Raw genomic sequence first — 19,520 nt, 5'->3', positions numbered from 1 at the left:
ATGATCACTTTAGTGACAATTATAAAAGACTCATTTCATATTCCCCAGAAGAATGCAATGATAAACTCCTCCTTTATCTGAGAAAGAAAATCAGATGAATAGACAGCTTAACAATATCCAATATAACAATATAAAGTAATGCATGGTATAGAGCCAAATACTGCCTCTCAGATCAGGAGGACTAGTTTTACGATCAAGTTCAAATTAAAACTGAAAGAATATGCCAGCAAGAATTCTTGTTTGTGATTTGACATTTGAATGCCATGGCTGGAAAGACTGAAAAGGAAAATATAGTTGGATTGTATGGTTTAGAAAGAAAAATAAAGCAGGAGACTGATCAATCACTTTCTGCCACTCCAATATTTTTTTCATAACTAACACTGCCTTCAAATCACCAAAAATGATATTTCTTTCCATTGACACCACCAGATGGCATATAAAGAAATCAAATGCATTAAAGCATCAAACACTTAGTCAGGTGTTGCATGTGGAACACAACTAAAATTGCTGATGTACGCACCAAGTTCAACTAAAAAAGAAGAAGAAAGCGTGTCAGATTCCATGACATCATCTCACCATTTTTTTTAAAAAAAATCATGTTTTATTTACAGTTTTCCTTTTACCCCATGCATATTTTCTGGACAGTGTATTGACTGCGTCAAAAACAGCTGCTTATCCGATAAGTCCAGAGGATTTAAAAATACAAATAAAAAAGACAGTTTCTCCCAAAAAATCATCTTCCAAATTGTTTAAGCTTTTTCCCAGGTTTTCTGTATTTTAAAGCTTCCTTTGGGCATTTCTTTTGCCTCTTAATTTTCAACCTTTAATCTTCTCCATGTGTCTAACTGCCGCTTCCTTAATACTTTTTTGATTATTTTTTGAAGTTTAGATCTTTAGAGTAAGAGTTGGAAGTTATCTCACCCAGTTTCAATGCTCTGTCCACGAACTGCTCCAGCACAATTCTTAAGGTCCCAGTTGCCCCAACTTGTGACTTGCCAAAAATGGCCATTATCCCTGCTGCCATTCAGGAGAGCTTGCTTTGGACCTAATGAGGAAATTGTGGGTTCCTCATGATCCTCGAAGCACCTCTCCTTTCTTCACCACCCCTACAAAGCAGCTTTGACCCTGTAGGGTCTTCCAACAGCAGTTGCTGGCTGGATTTCATGGGGCTCGATGGAGCCTGCTATTTTCCAAGCCATTCTCACCATGACATCAACTGGAAGTCCCCATCCCACCAACTTTAAGGGGAACACCAGAGGTGGTATTCAGCTGGTTTGTACCGGTTCACACAAACCATTGGTGAAAATTTGGCCAAGGTTGCTGAACCGGTAGCGATGACTGGCTGGCCATGCCTCTGAACCGGTCCCCTGGTTGCTGCTCACTTACCCCATTTGCCATGTTCATCACCGCCATGTTCTTTGTGCATGCGCATCACATTGCCTTGCAAGTCCAATGGGATGCGCATGCACAAAGAACATGGTGGTGATGGCAGCAGCTTTTCCGGTACTTTTCAGTGGCCTGCAGTCAGCCGCCGCAGTCACAAAGTGGCTCTCTGCGAGGCTTCTTTGCCAGCTGCTTTCCAGCAGTGGCAGCTAGCTGAGGGCCACCAAAAAGTCTGGTCAGCTTGCCTTCTGGACTCTGGACCAGATGCTGTGGAAGGTAAGCAGCCCAAACAAAGAGGCAGTGGTGGGGGAGAAAGTGGGGCTAGGGCCAGAGCTGCTAAAGGAGGGGAAACGGGGGTGACTGGCAAAGGGACGGTGAGAGTAGATAGGTGGAGATTCCAAAAATTTCCTACCTTTTCCTGTGGGTATGGCTAGGTGTGGGGGGGTGCCATTTGACTGACTGGGTGTGGGCCCACCTAGCCACACCCACCAAACAGGTAGCAAAATTTTTTGAAATCCATCACTGGGGAATACCACATATCACTTTGGAGCCCTGAACCTGATTGATATAGAAAACCAGAGATATTCTGGAAACAACTTAAAGAAGACATTAAATATGAATCTCTAAAGGGATAGCCAAAAAAAGAAGAAAAGAGAAAAATGCAAACTGGATGTCATAACAAACCATGGAAATTGCTACGAAAAGATATGAAAGCCAAGAAAGATAAGAACGATAAGAAAACGGAAGTATTTCAGGGATACTAGAAATAGGATGATAACATCATATGTAGAGATATCAAAAATAGAAATCAAGCAGGGAAAACAAGGAAAGTATTTTGAAAGCTCTCTGTTCCAACCATAAAATCTTAACTGGTTGAAAGGAGTTCCAAAGAAGATGGAACGTCAATATCCAAGGTATCTTAGAAGATATTTTATATTTACAGGAAACTCCAGTACTAGAAGCAAAGTTAGATCACTCCTCAGGTCATTAACAAGTGGGAAGGTGAGAGGATTTCCTGTGATACCCATCAAAATATGATGAGCAGCAAAAGAAGAATCAGTCAACATTCTAAGCTATGCCAGCAAATCTGGAGAATGGCACAATGCACAACAGATTGAAATAGGTCAACCTACATAGCAAAATCAAGGAAAGACAATGTCCTTGATTTCATGTAATATCAGGGGTGCAAGTCCATACTTGAAGATTCAGTTAAACTGATTTATTCCTAAAAGACTACACAGGTATCTCCCCAACAGTCAGTATCTGGTTAGGGTCAACAGCATTAAGAGGAGTTGGACCTAATGCATTTGTGGCTACATCAAAATTTTAGTCTGATCCCTCTTTTCACCCTGCTCCCAGGTTCTGTCATTCCTTCTCTACACATGTAGAGAAAATAATCCTTAGGATCATCCAATAAAGATTGCATCTCTACATGGGAAAAGAAGTGCAAGATATTCAAGCTAGCTTTAGAAAAATCCAAGGGCATGAGTCATTACTGTTGTTGTATGGTGGATAATTGAGAAGCCAAATAATATTCTAAAGTAGTCCCTTTTTGTCTCATTGATTATCAAAAGGCCTTTGGGTGGATTGATGATAAAGCAGTCTGTGGAAAGTAACCTGGAACTAAGGAGAAACTTCCTAACAGTGAGGACAATTAATCACTGGAACAGCTTGCCATCCCCACCCCACAGGAGGCCCTCCAGCTGCTGGAAATGGCCTGTTTGCCGACTTCCAGTGGGCCTGTCTGTCACCCTTCCCAGGCTCCAGAACCTTTCTATGAGTCTGGGGAGGGTGAAAATGGCCACCCCCCTCCAGAAGCCTTCCCGAGGCCAGAAACAGTCTGTTTCCTGACTTCTGGAAGTCAGCAAATGGGAGAGGGCCTCCAGGGGGGAGGCCATTATTGCCCTCCCCAAGTTCCTAGAAAGCTTCTGGAGCCTGGGGAGAACAAAAAACAGGCCTTTGGTCCCCCTGGAAGACAGGCTGTTTCTGGCTTCCGGGGGGGTGGGGAAGCCATTTTTCCCTCCCCAGATTCCTAGAAAGGCTCTAGAGCCTGGGGAGAGCAAAAAATAGGCCTACTGGGTCCACCATGCCATCAAGTGCCAAAAGCGGGGAAGCGCGGGGGTGTGTGTCGTGCACAGGGGCGGGCGCATAGAATGGGTGTGGGCACGCATGTGCACAACCCCCCCATGCTCCCCCTGCTTTTGGCACACGAAGGCAAAAAGGTTAGCCATCAGTGGTATAGGATATCCAGCTTGAGCAGGGGCTTGGACTACAAGACCTCCAAGCTCCCTTCCAGCTCTATTGTGATTCATTGAAAGTGGATTGATTCAGTTACAGTAGTGCAGGCTAACTTCTAGGATGGGAAACCAAACATTTTTAAAGGAAAAAAAAAAGAAAGTCCAGTTGTCTATTGGGAAAAGCACCTTTGGGACAGTCCAAGCTGGTGTAGAATTTTCAGGGTATTTGATCCAGGCCTTCATCTGTACCTGTAAGCATATCCAGAGAGAGGATGATAGGTTAGAAATCCTCAATTGCTGATTGTTGTCAGTTGGTTATGTAAAAGCATGAGTGACTGGGAGAAGGAACCTCTGATTCATGAATGGCTATAATTGGCATATTAGCTGCCAGCTGCTATTTAAACAGGAGTTTCATATCCAAGCATTTGCTAGTTATAAGACAAAGTTTTCATTCCTATTCCACAAAGAAACTAAAATGCCATGATTAATAGTATCAAAGCCAGAGGGAGGTCCAGAAAGGTGGGAAAGGCAGTGATAATTCTTGCACTCAGTCTCACTACAGGTTATCCTCAAAATATGGCATCAGTACCATATATGGTGTTACAATCAGACTGGAAGAGATCCAGGTAATCGATTTACTCCAGAACCTAATAAATTCTATGGTAGAATGGTCATATCACAATTATTAATAAAACTAAAAATAATAAGCTTGTAATTCTGTTGCCTTGGGAAAGACTCTCAATCAGTAGAACTGGAAGGGACCTTTGAGGTCTTCTAGTCCAGCCCCCTCCTCAAGCAGAAGACCTATACCCATGATGTCACCAGCTATGGCATGCAAGCTCAGCTCCGGTGTGCATGTGTGTGCTGGCCAGCTGATTTTCAGGTTTCCTGGCAGTAGGGAAACAGGTTGTTTCCTACCTCTAGAGGGCCTGGGGGGTGGAAAAGGCCCATTTTTTGCTCTCCCCAGACTCCAGACTCTTTCTAGGAACTTGCGGGGGAAGGGCAAAACGGCCTTCTCCACACCCCTGGAGGCCCTCTGGAGGCCGGAAATGGTGGGACTGGAAGTTGGCAAATGGGCTATTTCTGGCCTCGACAGGGCCTCCAGGGGGGTGGGAAAGGCCATTTTGGTTCTCCCAAGGCTCCTAGAAAGGCTCTAGAGCCTGGGGAGAGCAAAAAACGGGCCTACTGGGCCCACAGTGCAAAAAATGGGGGCAGCACAGGAGTGTTGCATGCACATGTGCGGGACGCATAGAATTATGGGTGTTGGCATGCGGAGAACCCACCCACCCCCCACGCTCCCCCGTTTTTGGCATGCGATGGCAAAACAGTTCACCATTACTGCCCTATACCATTTTACACTATTGACTGTCCAGTCTCTTCTTAAAGACCTCCAATGATGAAGCACTCAGAACATCTGAAGGCAAGCTGTTCCACTGGTTAATTGTCCTCACTGTTAGGAAGTTTCTCATCAATTCCAGATTGCTTCTCTCCTTTATTAGTTTCCATCCATTGTTTCTTGTCCTGCTTTCTTGTGCTTTGGAAAATAAGTTGACCCCCTCCTCTTTATGGCAGCCCCTTAAATATTGGAATACTGCTATCATATCATTCTTAGTCCTTCTTCTCTCTAGACTAGCCAAACCCAAATCCTTGCAAACTTTCTTCATATATTTTAGTCTCCAGGGTTTAATCATTTTAGCTCCACTTTTCTGCACTTTTTCCAAAATCTCAACATTTTTTTTTTTGTAATGCAGTTACAAAACTGAATGCAATATTCCAGATATATGCTTACCAAGACTTTATAAAGCGGTAGTAATGTGATTTTGATTCTATGCCTCTGTTTATACAACCAAAGATTGTATTAGCATTTTTGAGTGCTGCTGCACATTGCTACTGTTTTTGAGCCAGGTTTTGCCCAGTCTGTACTTGGACCTTTGGTTTTTCATGCCCAAGTGTAAAACCTTGCTTTTCTCCACATTAAATTTCATTTTGTTTGATAGAGCCCATTGCTTAAGTCTGTCAAGATCTTTTTGGATCCTGAGCTTGTCTTCTGGGGTGTTGTTTATTCCTGCCATTTTAGTGTCACCTGCAAATTTGATGAGTTCTCCTTCTATTCCCTCATCTAAGTCATTTATGAAGATATTGAAGAGTACTGGGCCTAAGATGGAACCTTGTGATACCCCACTGCTTATCTCCCTCCATGTTAAGGACTACTCATTGAATATGGTTTGTCAGCCAATACGAAATGTATCTGGTGCTGCTGCTATCTATCTCACATTTTTCTAGCTTTACCAAGAAGTCTACTTTGACACTGCTGGAAGTTGTTTCATACATCCATATATTGGATACTTTGGTCATTTACGAAGTTGAAATACATTAACACAACTGAGATGTGACAATATGTAATCAAAGAGTACATTCTGGGCCCTTTGGCCATATTAATGGGAATCCAATGGTCATTGCACGGGTAAGCCATTCTAAATGTGTGAGGTGCCAAAAGTTATACAACTCTGGAATAAAAATATTAGAGCTTAATATTGTGCAGCACTGAAGAAACCAATGAAGAAGTTTGTAAGGAAATTAAGCATGTGAATATGAGAATTTCATGCTCAGGAATAACGGTGAGATACCAATGGTATCCAGGAAACCTCAAGTTGTCTGTTGTAACGTGTACAGTATGTGAAAGTGTGGAAATATGGAGAAACCAGAAGGCCTCAACTGACTTGGAATTTAGCAATCACAATTCCAAGCTAAATAATAAGCATATATTACAACAGGCAGTTATTTTGCAAAAGAAATCCAAGCTTCGAGATCAGTTCAAGGGCTAGAAAATTTCTTGATGTCTTCAACATCTTCATAAATGATGTAGGTGAGGGGATAGGATGGGAACTTATAAATTTGTTGATGACACCAAGCTGGGGAAAATTGCCAACACTTTGATAGATAGACTGAAGATCCAGAAGGATTGTGACAGACTTGAGAATAGGGCACTATTCAATAAGATGCAGCTCACAATTCATAACTCACAAATGTTCTCAGTTGAGAGAAAAGTTAAGGTCTTGCACTTAGGCAAGAAAATCAAATGCATAAGTATGGAATAGGGGATACTTGTCTCAACAACAGTAACTATAAGAGGGATCTAGTGTCTTGGTGGATCACTACTGAAATATAAGTCAACTGTATGCTGCCCAAAAGAGCCAACCCGGTTCTAGGCTAAACCAACAGAATTCACAGGAAGTGATTATACTGCTCTCTCCTGCACTAGTGAGGCCACATTGGATTGCATCCAGTTCTGGTCTCCATGATGCAAAAACAAGGAAGCCCTAGAATGAATGCAGAAAAAAGCAACAGTGATAAGATATCTGATAACTAAATCATATAGTACACAACTAAGGGAACTAGGTATGTTTAGCCTAATGAAGAGATGTCTCAGGGGAGACTGATGGTAGTCTTCCAATACTTAGAATAGAATAGCATAGAATAACAGAGTTGGAAGGGACCTTGGAGGTCTTCGTCCAATTCCCTGCTCAGGCAGGAAACTATGATATTTCAGACAAATAGTTGTCCAATCTCTTCTTAAAAAGTTGCAGTGTTGGAGCATTCACAACTTCTGGAGGCAAGTTGTTCCACTGATTAATTGCTCTAATTGTCAGGAAATTTCTTCTTAGTTCCAGGGTACTTATTTCCTTGATTAGTTTCCACCCATTGCTTCTTGTCCTGCCCTCAGGGGCTTTGGAGAATAGCTTGACTTCCTCTTCTTTGTGGCAACCATGCAATATTGGAACATTGCTATCATGTCACCCTTAGTGCTTCTTTTCATTAAAATAGACATACCCAATTCAATGACTACTTCAGCTTCAACCACAACAATACACGAGTACACAATAGAAACTTAAAGTGAACCGCTCCAAACTCGATTGCAGAAAATATGACTTCAGTAACAGAGTTGTTAATGCCTGGAATGCACTACCAGACTCTATGGTCTCATCCCAAAACCCCAAAATCTTTAACCTAAGACTGTCTATTGTTGATCTCACCCCATTCCTAAGAGGTTTCTAAGGGGGGTGCATAAGGGCACCAGTGCCTACCATCCCTGTCCTATTGTTCCATTTAATTGTATTCACTTTATGTATTCAATTCATACTTATATTTATATATATTATCTAATATGTACTTGAAAAAAATAAATAAATAATAAATAAATAAATAAAAAATTCCAGCAACCATTCTTAATATGTTTCAACCTCATTCCCCTAATCATCTTGTTGCTCTTCTCTTGAAGGGCTATCACAGAGAAAAGACCATCAATTTATTTACCATAGCACTTGAGGGCAGGACAAGAAGCAATGCATGGATGGTAGTGGTGATCTTTCCCTTCCCCACCATCCAGTCAGAGCTGAAGAAGCTTGAATTGAATTGAATTATGCATGGAAGCTTGTCAGAGGGAGATTAAACCTAGAAATAAGGAGGAATTTCCTGACAGTGAGAACGATTCATCATTGGAACAGCTTGCCTCCCAGAGTTGTAGGTATTCCAGGTATTCAAGAAAAGATTGAACAACCATTTGTCCAGAATGGAATCAGGACTTCTATATTGGACAGGGGAGTGGACTAGAACTGGGGTCCCAAACTCCTGGGCTGTGGTTTATTGGGAACCAGGTCACGCTAACAGTGGGCGAGCACGTGAACTCTCTTTTTATTTTTTTATTTTATTTTGTCACAACAGTATACACAAGCATCAACATAAAACAACAACACATCATATAAGCATATATATAAGCAAAAATATGCAATAACTATATTAATTTGATATAATGAAAGGAAACAATAGGACAGGAACGGTAGGCACTTTTGTGCTCTTATGCACGCCCCTTATAGTCCTTTTAGGAATGGGGTGAGGTCAATAGTAGACAGTTTTTGGTTAAAGCTTTTGGGATTTTGAGAAGAGACCACAGAGTCAGGTAGTGTGTCCCAGAGTTAACAACTCTGTTACAAAAGTCATATTTTCAAGATTGAAACGGTTAACATTAAGTTTAAATCTATTGTTTGCTCTTGTATTATTGCGATGGAAGCTGAAGTAGTCTTTAACAGGAAGGACATTGCAATAGATGATTTTGTGTGTTAAACACAGGTCTATATTTATAGAGTTAGAATGATTGCATCACATTGCCTCAGAGAAATATTGCAACTATTCTTAGGAACAGGATTTGATAGAGCGTTGCCAATATTTGTGCAATCCCTGGTTGGGAATCAGACCACGGAAGTGATAGTTGAGTGGGTGAGCATGCAAAACTCCATTTGGCCAAATAGAGCTTCATACATAAGCCTGCCCATCGCTTGCATTGAACCCTTCTTTTCCTGCCATTGTCGCTGCCACCACTGGCGGTCTGCAAAACTGAAAAGGTTGGAGACCGCTGAACTAGAAGACCATCAAGGTCTCTGTCAGCCCTGATTCTATGAACACCATGATGATAGAAGTTATGAATTCTACCTAACCCAATAACTGCACACAAGTCATTTTCAAATTTTTTAGCCCTTGAACTCATCTTGAGCTTGGATTTCATTTGCAAACTAACTACTTGTTGTAAAATGTGCTTATAGCTTAGGAATTGGGATTGCTAAATTCCAAGTCAGTTGAAGCCTTCTGGTTTCTCCATATGTTCACAGTTTCACATATACATTACATCAGACAACTTGAGGTTTGCTGGATACTATTGGTATCTCACCGTTATTTCTGAAAACATGAAATATTTGTATTCGCAGGCTTGATTTCCTCACAAACTCATCATTTGCTTCCTTCAGTGTTGCACAATATTAAGCTCTAATATTTTTAATCGAGAGATTTTATAACTTTAGGGACCTGATACATTTAGAAGATCTTACCAGTGCAATGATCATTGAATTCACATTAATATGCCCAAAGGGCCCAAAATGCAGCCCTACATTCTGAACTTAAAGTTGGCTGCTATTGTCACATCTCAGTCATGTTAATGTATTTAAACTTCATAAATGGGCAAAGTATCCAATCTATGGATGCATGAAACAACTTCCAGTAAAGTCTTTCTCAAGGCAATGTAACTAGATTATTAAGTTTAGTTTTATTAATAATTGTGATATGACAGTTCTACCATATAATTTCATTTTTACTGGCTTTTTGTAACAATCTTTCAATAAAGAACACAGACTGTAGCAGCTTCATATATTTCACTCAGCAATGTTAAAGAGGGAACAAGTAATAACAGTAATTGTCTACAAGTAATTGTAATTGTAGACTCAATCATGTAGAATGAAAGGTTCCCATTTTTAATTTCTAATCCAAAGATTCAGAGTTCTGATCATCTGTGGTTTGGATTGGATCCTTTTCCAATTGATGAAAACCTCTCCTTTTTAGGAAGATTGTTGAGACATGGTGGGTCAGTGATTGCAAAGAGTTCTGGAGTAAACCTATTACCTGGATCTCTTCCAGTCTGATTGTAACACCATGTATGAGGACCCCGTTCGAATGCTGACGGCAACCAGGCGCCTTAAGGAACTCCGTCAAGGGAAACGCCCCCTGCAGGAGTACATCGCCGAATTTCGTCTTTTGTGCCAGGACTCTGACTGGAATGATGCATGCGCTGGTGGACTCAGGGGCCACAACAAACTTTATGGACCAGGCCTTTGTGACCCAGTTTGCGGTCCCCGTGGTTCCGGTGGACCCTCCGATGCGGGTAGAGACAATTGATGGTCAATATATCAATATAAATCATAAGGATTGCCAGCAACAAGTTACAGTCAAACAGTCATAAGTGGAAAGAGATTGGTGATGGAACTATGAGAAAATTAATAGTAGTGCAGATTCAGTAAATAATTTGACAGTGTTGATGGAATTATTTGTTTAGCAGAGTGATGGCCTTCGGGGAAAAACTGTTCTTGTGTCTAGTTGTTCTGGTGTGCAGTGCTCTATAGCGTCGTTTTGAGGGTAGGAGTTGAAACAGTTTATGTCCAGGATGCGAGGGGTCTGCAAATATTTTCATGGCCCCCTTCTTGATTCTCCATATGTTCACAGTTTCACATATACATTACATCAGACAACTTGAGGTTTGCTGGATACTATTGGTATCTCACCGTTATTTCTGAAAACATGAAATATTTGTATTCGCAGGCTTGATTTCCTCACAAACTCATCATTTGCTTCCTTCAGTGTTGCACAATATTAAGCTCTAATATTTTTAATCGAGAGATTTTATAACTTTAGGGACCTGATACATTTAGAAGATCTTACCAGTGCAATGATCATTGAATTCACATTAATATGCCCAAAGGGCCCAAAATGCAGCCCTACATTCTGAACTTAAAGTTGGCTGCTATTGTCACATCTCAGTCATGTTAATGTATTTAAACTTCATAAATGGGCAAAGTATCCAATCTATGGATGCATGAAACAACTTCCAGTAAAGTCTTTCTCAAGCCAATGTAACTAGATTATTAAATTTAGTTTTATTAATAATTGTGATATGACAGTTCTACCATATAATTTCATTTTTACTGGCTTTTTGTAACAATCTTTCAATAAAGAACACAGACTGTAGCAGCTTCATATATTTCACTCAGCAATGTTAAAGAGGGAACAAGTAATAACAGTAATTGTCTACAAGTAATTGTAATTGTAGACTCAATCATGTAGAATGAAAGGTTCCCATTTTTAATTTCTAATCCAAAGATTCAGAGTTCTGATCATCTGTGGTTTGGATTGGATCCTTTTCCAATTGATGAAAACCTCTCCTTTTTAGGAAGATTGTTGAGACATGGTGGGTCAGTGATTGCAAAGAGTTCTGGAGTAAACCTATTACCTGGATCTCTTCCAGTCTGATTGTAACACCATGTAACAACATGTATGGTACTGATGCCATATTTTGAGGATAACCTGTAGTGAGACTGAGTACAAGAATTATCACTGCCTTTCCCACCTTTCTAGACATCCCTCTGGCTTTGATACTGTTAATCATGGCATTTTAGTTTCTTTGTGGAATAGGAATGACAACTTTCTCTTATAAGTAGGAAATGCTTGGACTTGAAACTCCTGTTTAAATAGCAGCTGGCAGCTAATATGCCAATTATAGCCATTCATGAATCGGAGGTTCCTTCTCCCAGTCACTCATGCTTTTACATAACCAACTGACAATGACAACAATCAGAAATTATTGTTTGAGAAAGTATAGATTGGTGCCCCCTATTTCCAGCCCTTGCAGATGTTGAAAAGGAACACCATGGTCAGCATTATCAAAAGCTGCTGTGACATCAAGGAGCACAAAGACTGATGCTCCCCTTCCATGCAAGCTCTTCTGCAGGTTCAAAACTACAAGCATATTCAAAACCTACTGCATCTTAAATCTCAGCCTGAAACACATGTGAAGTGAGTCTAGTGACTCTTTCTCCAAGAAGTTTCCTCCAAAGGAAGGTCCAGTCTGACCACATTTTCAACTTGAGGTCAAACCCAATTTACTCTCCTTTGGTCGCTTCATTTGAGACTTTCTCACTCTTAGGATTTGCATATCTCTAAGTCTGCCGTTACCTTCCCACCAAAGGTGGTCCCTATTTTTTCTACTTGCATTTTTACGTGCATGTACCTAATGTAACATAACGTAATGTTATTATAATATAATAATACTGGTATAAAGTAGTGTAGTGTAGTGTAGTGTAGTGTAGTGCAGTGTAGCCATAGGAACACAATGATTAGATTTAAAGGTGCTGAACTTATCAGCTAGAAAAGTGACCATATGGGTTCTAGACCTGAGCGCTATGTGACAGGGCAAACACCTATAATTTTCCCCAGTTCCTGCCCACCTAGCAGTTTGAAAGCATGCAAAATGTGAGCAGATCAATAGGTACCACTTTGGTAGGAGAATTTACCCATTAATTGGTTAATTACAAATTAATTATTGTTGTAATATTTTTTATTGTTTTGTATCATACATTTCTTTTATATCTTGAGGAGTGTGCTCTCTAGGTGTCCAAGGTTTTAACATAAGAACAAACATCATTATCATCGTTATTATAATCATATGTATATAGACAAATATACAGTAACATATAAACAAATATACGATAACATTCATCATATAATAACATATTATCTTCTGTTGTAATATCATTATATAACCATCAAATAAGAAAAAAAAATTACCCGTCTGTTTTCCTTTCTCATATACATCATATTCGACCCAATTTTACGACGACGGTCTATCTCTTTCCGTCTCTTCCCTTCTCCTTCCCTCTCTTCCCTTCTCCCAAATTAATTATTATGTTGTTCATTTCTGTTGCTCCTTAACTTTTATTACTAGAATTTTCAGATTTTTTTGCATTTTCAGAGAGGAAGGTAATGACAGCAGCAACGCACATCTTTTTCCAATTTTAAAATCACTTCCAATCTTCTTCCTTTCCAGCTTCTCTTAATTTATATTCAGCATGTAGATTGAATAAATAAGGGGATATTATACAGCTTTGTCACACTCCTTTGCTAACTTTGAGCCAGTCTGTTTCACCATATTCTGTCTGTACTGTGCCTTCCTGACTTTTACAAAAGGTTCTCTTACCAATAACAAGATACAGAAATTCACATTTTTCTGAGCCCTTTTCTAAGTCATTGTATGATTAGCACAAAGGACTTTTTATAATCAATGAGTCAAAGAGTGAGGTTTTTTAAAAAAATATTCTTTGGCTTTTTTAATTATCTAGCATGCAGCAGCACTATCGTATTCCTTGACCTACAACAGTTTATTTAGTCACTGTTCAAAGTTACAATACCATTGAAAAAGATGACTTATGACCGTTTTTCAGACTTATGACCATTGCAGCATCTCCATGGTCACATGATCAAAATTCAGATGCTTGGAAACTGACTCGTACTTATGACAGGGTCATGTGATCACCTTTTGTGACCTTCTGACAAGAAGAGTCAATGGTGATGCCAGATTCATTTGAAAACCCTGTTACTGACTTAAGAACTGCAGTTATTCCCTTAACCACTGTGGCAAGAAAGGTTGTAAAATAGGGCAAAATTCACTTGAAACTGTCTTGCTTAGCAAATATACATATATATATATATTGTAGGATATAATCTTCATGCAATGATCCTAAGGATTATTTTGCCTACATGTTAAATGAAGGACACAATAAGAAAAATAGAATAGAATAGAATAGAATAGAATAGAATAGAATAGAATAGAATAGAATAGAATAGAATAGAATAGAATAGAATAGAATAGAATAGAATTGTTTATTGGCCAAGTGTGATTGGACACACAAGGAATTTGTCTTGGTGCATATGGTCTCAGTGTACATAAAAGAAAAGATAAAAAATAGAACTCAAATATGGTATAATATAGCATTAATTTAATAAAAAAATGAAAATAAATAAATCATGTGATCAGTTTTAAGTCCCAGTTCTTTGTAATTACCAGACAACATAAGGAATCAGTCTATTGGAATCAGTCTATTAACAAAGCACTGAAGTGATCTCTCCCCCTTAAATATTACCAACAAATAACAAACCTAATCCATTTGGAACAAGGGTGTCAAACTCAAGGCCCAGGGTCCAGATCCGTCCTTTGGGGTACTTAGATCTGGCCTGTGGGTCCACCCTGGAAACAGTTAAGGCCCCCAGTGCTTCTGCCTGCAAAATGGGCTCCCGAGCTCCATTTTCACGAGCAGAGGATTGCAGGAGGCAGTGGCAGCAGAAAATGAGCTCGGGAGCCTATTTTCTCCAGCAGAGCACTCCAGCCACCACAAGTGCCCTCAACAGGAGTAACATCGAGCTGGCCATACCCCCATGGCCACACACACACCGCCCCCCTGAAGTCAGACACAACTCTGATGCAACCCTCATTGAAATTGAATTTGACATCCCTGAATTAGGTCAATACACTGAAAAGATGCAATTGTATCTGGAAGGGACTTGTTTGGGAAGGATGATTTCAATAGTAAAGGAGTAAGGACCGGATTAATCATTTTCATTATTAGTCTGGATACAAGTTAAGTGAGGTTTCTGAATTTAAGATAATTCACCCATTAATGAATTCCTTGTTAATTACACGTTAATTAATTCTTGTGTTGTTTCTTTCTATGATTTTCTGACCAATAATTGAATTCACATCACACATGAATACCAGCATGAAATATTATGAGAGAAACTATGAATTCTATCTAACTTAATAACCTCATACCACTCATTATCAAATTTTCTAGACCTTGAACTTATCTTGAGCTTGTATTTCATTTGAAAATTAACTGCATGTGCTAATGTTTGCTTTTTATCTTAGGAATTGTGATTGTTAAATTCCAAGTCCGTTGAAGTTGTTGGTTCATCCACATTTCTACATTTTCACATAAGTGTTACATCAGGTGGCTTGAATTTGATGGATTCTGTTGATATCTCACCGTTATTTCTCAACATGAATTCCTTGTAGTCACATGTTTAATTTCCTCTCAAACTCTTTCTTTGGCTTTTGCCAGCCTTGCACACTGTTAAACTGTAATAGCAATAGCATTAGAATAGAATAGAATAGAATAGAATAGAATAGAATAGAATAGAATAGAATTGAATTTTTATTGGCCAAGTGTGATTGGACACACAAGGAATTTGTCTTGGTGCATATGCTCTCAGTGTACATAAAAGAAAAGATACATTCATCAAGGTACAACATTTACAACACAATTGATGGTCAATATATCAGTATAAATCATAAGGATTGCCAGCAACAAGTTACAGTCATACAGTCATAAGTGGAAAGAGATTGGTGATGGAACTATGAGAAAATTAATAGTAGTGCAGATTCAGTAAATAATTTGACAGTGTTGATGGAATTATTTGTTTAGCAGAGTGATGGCCTTCGGGAAAAAACTGTTCTTGTGTCTAGTTGTTCTGGTGTGCAGTGCTCTATAGCGTCGTTTTGAGGGTAGGAGTTGAAACAGTTTATGTCCAGGATGCGAGGGGTCTGCAAATATTTTCATGGCCCTCTTCTTGATTCGTGCAGTATACAGGTCCTCAATGGAAGGCAGGTTGGTAGCAATTATTTTTTCTGCAGTTCTAATTATCCTCTGAAGTCTGTGTTTTTCTTGTTGGGTTGCAGAACCAAACCAGACAGTTATAGAGGTGCAAATGACAGACTCAATAATTCCTCTTTAGAACTGAATCAGCAGCTCCTTGGGCAGTTTGAGCTTACTGAGTTGGCACAGAAAGAACATTTTTTGTTGTCCTTTTTTAATGCTGTTTTTGATGTTAGCTGTCCATTTTAGATCTTGCGATATGATAGAACCTAGAAATTTGAAGGTTTGTACTGTTGATACTGTGTTGTCTAGTATTGTGAGATGTGGAAGTATGGAAGGGTTTCTCCTAAAGTCTACCACCATTTCTACGGTTTTGAGTGTGTTCAGTTCCAGGTTGTTTTGGTTGCACTACAAGGCTAGTCATTCGACCTCTCGTCTATATGCGGATTCATCATTGTCTCGAATGAGACCAATCACTGTTTTGTCATCTGCGAACTTCAGTAACTTAACAGATGGATCATTGGAGATGCAGTCATTGGTATACAGAGAGAAGAGAAGTGGGGAGAGCACACAGCCTCGGGGGGGGCCCTGTGCTAATTGTACAGGTATTCGATGTGATCTTGCTTAGCTTCACCTGCTGCTTCCTGTTTGTTAGGAAGCTTGTGATCCACTTACAAGTCTGTTCTGGTACCTGTAGCTGATTTAGCTTAGTTAGAAGAATGTCTGGAATGATGGTATTGAATGCTGAACTAAAGTCTACAAAAAGGACCCTTGCATAGGTCTTTGGAGACTCAAGATGCTGTAGGATGTAGTGCAGAGCCATATTAACAGCATCATCTGTTGATCTATTTGCTTGGTATGCAAATTGCAAGGGGTCTAACAGAGGATCCGTGATGGTTTTCAAGTAGGAAAGCATTAGCCTTTCAAAGATTTTCATGACTACAGACTACAGACTACAGATAGCAATAGCACTTAGACTTGTATACCACCTCAAAGAGTTATATAGCACTCTTTAAGTAAGCAGTTTATAGAGTCAGCATATTGCCCCCAGCTATCTGAGTTTTCATTTTACCAACCTCGGAATGATGGAAGACTGAGTCAACCTTGGGCCGGTCAGGATTGAACTCCTGGCAATGGGCAGAGTCAACCTTCAATACTGCATTCCAACATTTGCTTTAATCCAGAGTTTGCCTAACTTTAGGAATCTCACACATTTGGAATGGCTTACCAGTTCATTCTGTATGGAACAAAACTATGACTGAATCTAGATGTTCTGCTTCGGATACCATGAAGTCTCCTCCCAGAAGGTAACAAGAAATACAGGACGTGAAGAGGATTTGTAGTGCCCCAGTAGTCATTAACCATTCAACTAAGTCTCTTGCTCTTCCAAGAACTTTTGAAAAAGCAAACCCACAGGAGTATTTCAATAGAAGGAAGATGAACAACAATCACTTATGAGTAGGGGTGAAATTCAAAACGTTCTGACAGGTTCTGGAGAACCGGTAGCAGAAATTTTGAGTAGTTCCGATAACTGGCAAACACCACCTCTGGCTGGCCCCAGAGTGGAGTGGGAATGGAGATTTTGCAATATCCTTCCCGCAGGAGTGGGGAGGGAATGAGATTTTGCAGTAATCTTCCCCTGCCATGCCCACCAAGCCACACCCACCAAGCCATGCCCAGAATTGAATTTCACCACTGCTTATGAGGAATAGTAAAAGTAGATCCTAAGAATAGTTGCAATATTTCTCTGAGGCAATGTGATGCAATCATTCTAACTCTATAAATATAGACCTGTGTTCTGTCCCTGGAATAAGGTTTGGTCCAGAACCAATCCAAAGATGAAGATCCTTTATCTGCTCTTCGCAGTCCTTTTTCTTACTTTCCTGCCTGAGCCAGGTAAGAAACTAATTTACTGATAATTTAGAAAGGATTGGTAACTTATTTATTTCTAAATAAATAAAATCACCTTTGAAAACAGGGTAATCTACAACTACTTTGTAGAGTCTACAATTCAATTCGAGCACCAAATTTGCACAATCATAAGCAATGACCTTCTGGATTTAAATTTTCATTTTTGAGCTAGAAATATCATAGTCATTGATGCCTTTTAGTTTATTTTTTGTTTTTTGATATTTTGGCTATTGACAATGTAAAATTCCAAATGTCTGAAAAATACATGATTGATTTTTCTTCAGAAATAAAAATAGAGATTCAATATAATATAGGGCATCAAGGAGGGACTGGAAAACCAATTTATTGGTTCATTATTCTATTTATATTCTATTTGTGTAAAGAGGAAAGATAGCTATGTTGTACTATACTATAATAATCATAGTGTGGATCTATTCGTACTTAGCATGAAAAGCAGAAGTAAAATGAGGAATTCCCTAGATGTCTGCAGCAAAATATCTAGCAGCAGAGAAATTATCCTTTCCCCCCACATATCTATTTTTATTTCCTTAATACAAAAAAGAAAACTCTACATACTCCCTGAAGAGAAGCTTGACTCTTGGGAATTAGGTGAACAACCCAATGTACTTCTCTTTCAGAGCAGTACAGAAGTAGTATGTCCTCCCTTTGTTCTCCAAAACTTTTTTGATGACTGAGATATTCAGAGTATCCCTTGTGCAAGTCATTAACTCTCATATGCTCAGTTTTCAATAGCAGAAAACAGCAGCTATGGAAATGTTTTCTTCATAAAACAAATAGGGAAGAATTCCAGTGGAAAATCAGACTCTATAGTATATTTAAAAAAGTATCTTCATTCATTATTCACTTATCTGCTCTTTTCCTTTTCATAGGAAGTGCCAGGCAAGTACAAAAACAACGTAGGTGCTATTGGCTTCGCTGTCGTTCTGGCTACAGTCAAATTGGAAGAAGATGCTGTCCCAAGTAAGGAAACCCTTCCCTAATAGAGATGCCAAAGATGTAGATTGGCCTAATCTTCCTGATATTCCTTGCATTCACAAAGCGTTGTAAGGCAATGACACAAAAATGGAAAACGTTTCCAGGGAAAATCTCTGTAAAAAAATGGGCAGGAAAGGATAGATTTTGGGGTTAGAAACACTAAACCCATTTTAATCAACCTATTATTTTATCTCATTTCTATAGTGTTAAAGGAAAATGATGCAATCTCTATCCTGGATATCTCTGAGTTGTGGCCAACGACCTGTCACCACCGTCTGTTATCGCTTTAGCTTCTCTTATATAAATCAAAATTGCTATCTATCGGACTCTAAAACATGTATACGTTGAAGCAAAATTTGGCATTTTTTTCTTAAAATAAAGCTAAATCAGCATTGCAGATGTTGTATGCCTTCTTTTAGGGGAGCTCTGGGCAGTATAATTAATCACTGTCATGACTGTATTTTGTGTGTGCATGTTTGTGTGTGTCTGTGTTTACATTTCATTCTGGAAGACATTCTTCACTATTCAACCACAGATTATGACTTAAAATCAATGTCATTCTTTCCCCTTCTTTGTTTGATGAATATCTCATCCATTAATCACATATTGCTGAAAAAGACATTTAAATAAAATAATGAAGTAATTATCAATGTAAGCCTTAGATCAATTGTTTGCACACTTCTTCTGCTGTTACACAAAACCATGCCAACACACTTCTAGGATGCTTTAACAGAGGGATAGAATTAAAATCATGTGAAGTATTAATACCACTTTATAATGCCTTGGTAAGAACACATTTAGAATATTACATCCTGTTTTGGTCACCACGGTATTAAAAAAAAAAAGGTTGAAACTCTAGAAAGAGTGCAAAGAAAAGTAACAAAGATGATTAGGGGACTGGAGGCTAAACTATATGAAGAGTATTTGCAGGAATTGGGTATGTCTACTCTAATGGAAAGAAGAATTAGGG

General features: G+C 39.2%; 2 long non-coding RNA genes across 2 annotated transcripts in view; one reads left to right on the top strand and one right to left on the bottom strand.

Moving 5' to 3' along the window:
- LOC131189048 (uncharacterized) overlaps positions 1–19,520 on the bottom strand; it is a 90,790-nt gene that overhangs the window by 27,100 nt on the left and 44,170 nt on the right. The window lies entirely within an intron of this gene.
- On the top strand, positions 17,441–19,098 carry LOC131189047 (uncharacterized). Its single transcript, XR_009152885.1, has 3 exons — positions 17,441–17,539; positions 18,445–18,535; positions 18,755–19,098. It is a non-coding gene; the product is annotated as an uncharacterized LOC131189047 (long non-coding RNA).

This window comes from Ahaetulla prasina, chromosome 1, assembly GCF_028640845.1.
Source record: "Ahaetulla prasina isolate Xishuangbanna chromosome 1, ASM2864084v1, whole genome shotgun sequence".
NCBI lineage: Eukaryota > Metazoa > Chordata > Lepidosauria > Squamata > Colubridae > Ahaetulla > Ahaetulla prasina.
The sequence above is the reverse complement of the archived record's forward strand: the minus strand, read 5'-3'. Positions and strand labels throughout refer to the sequence as shown.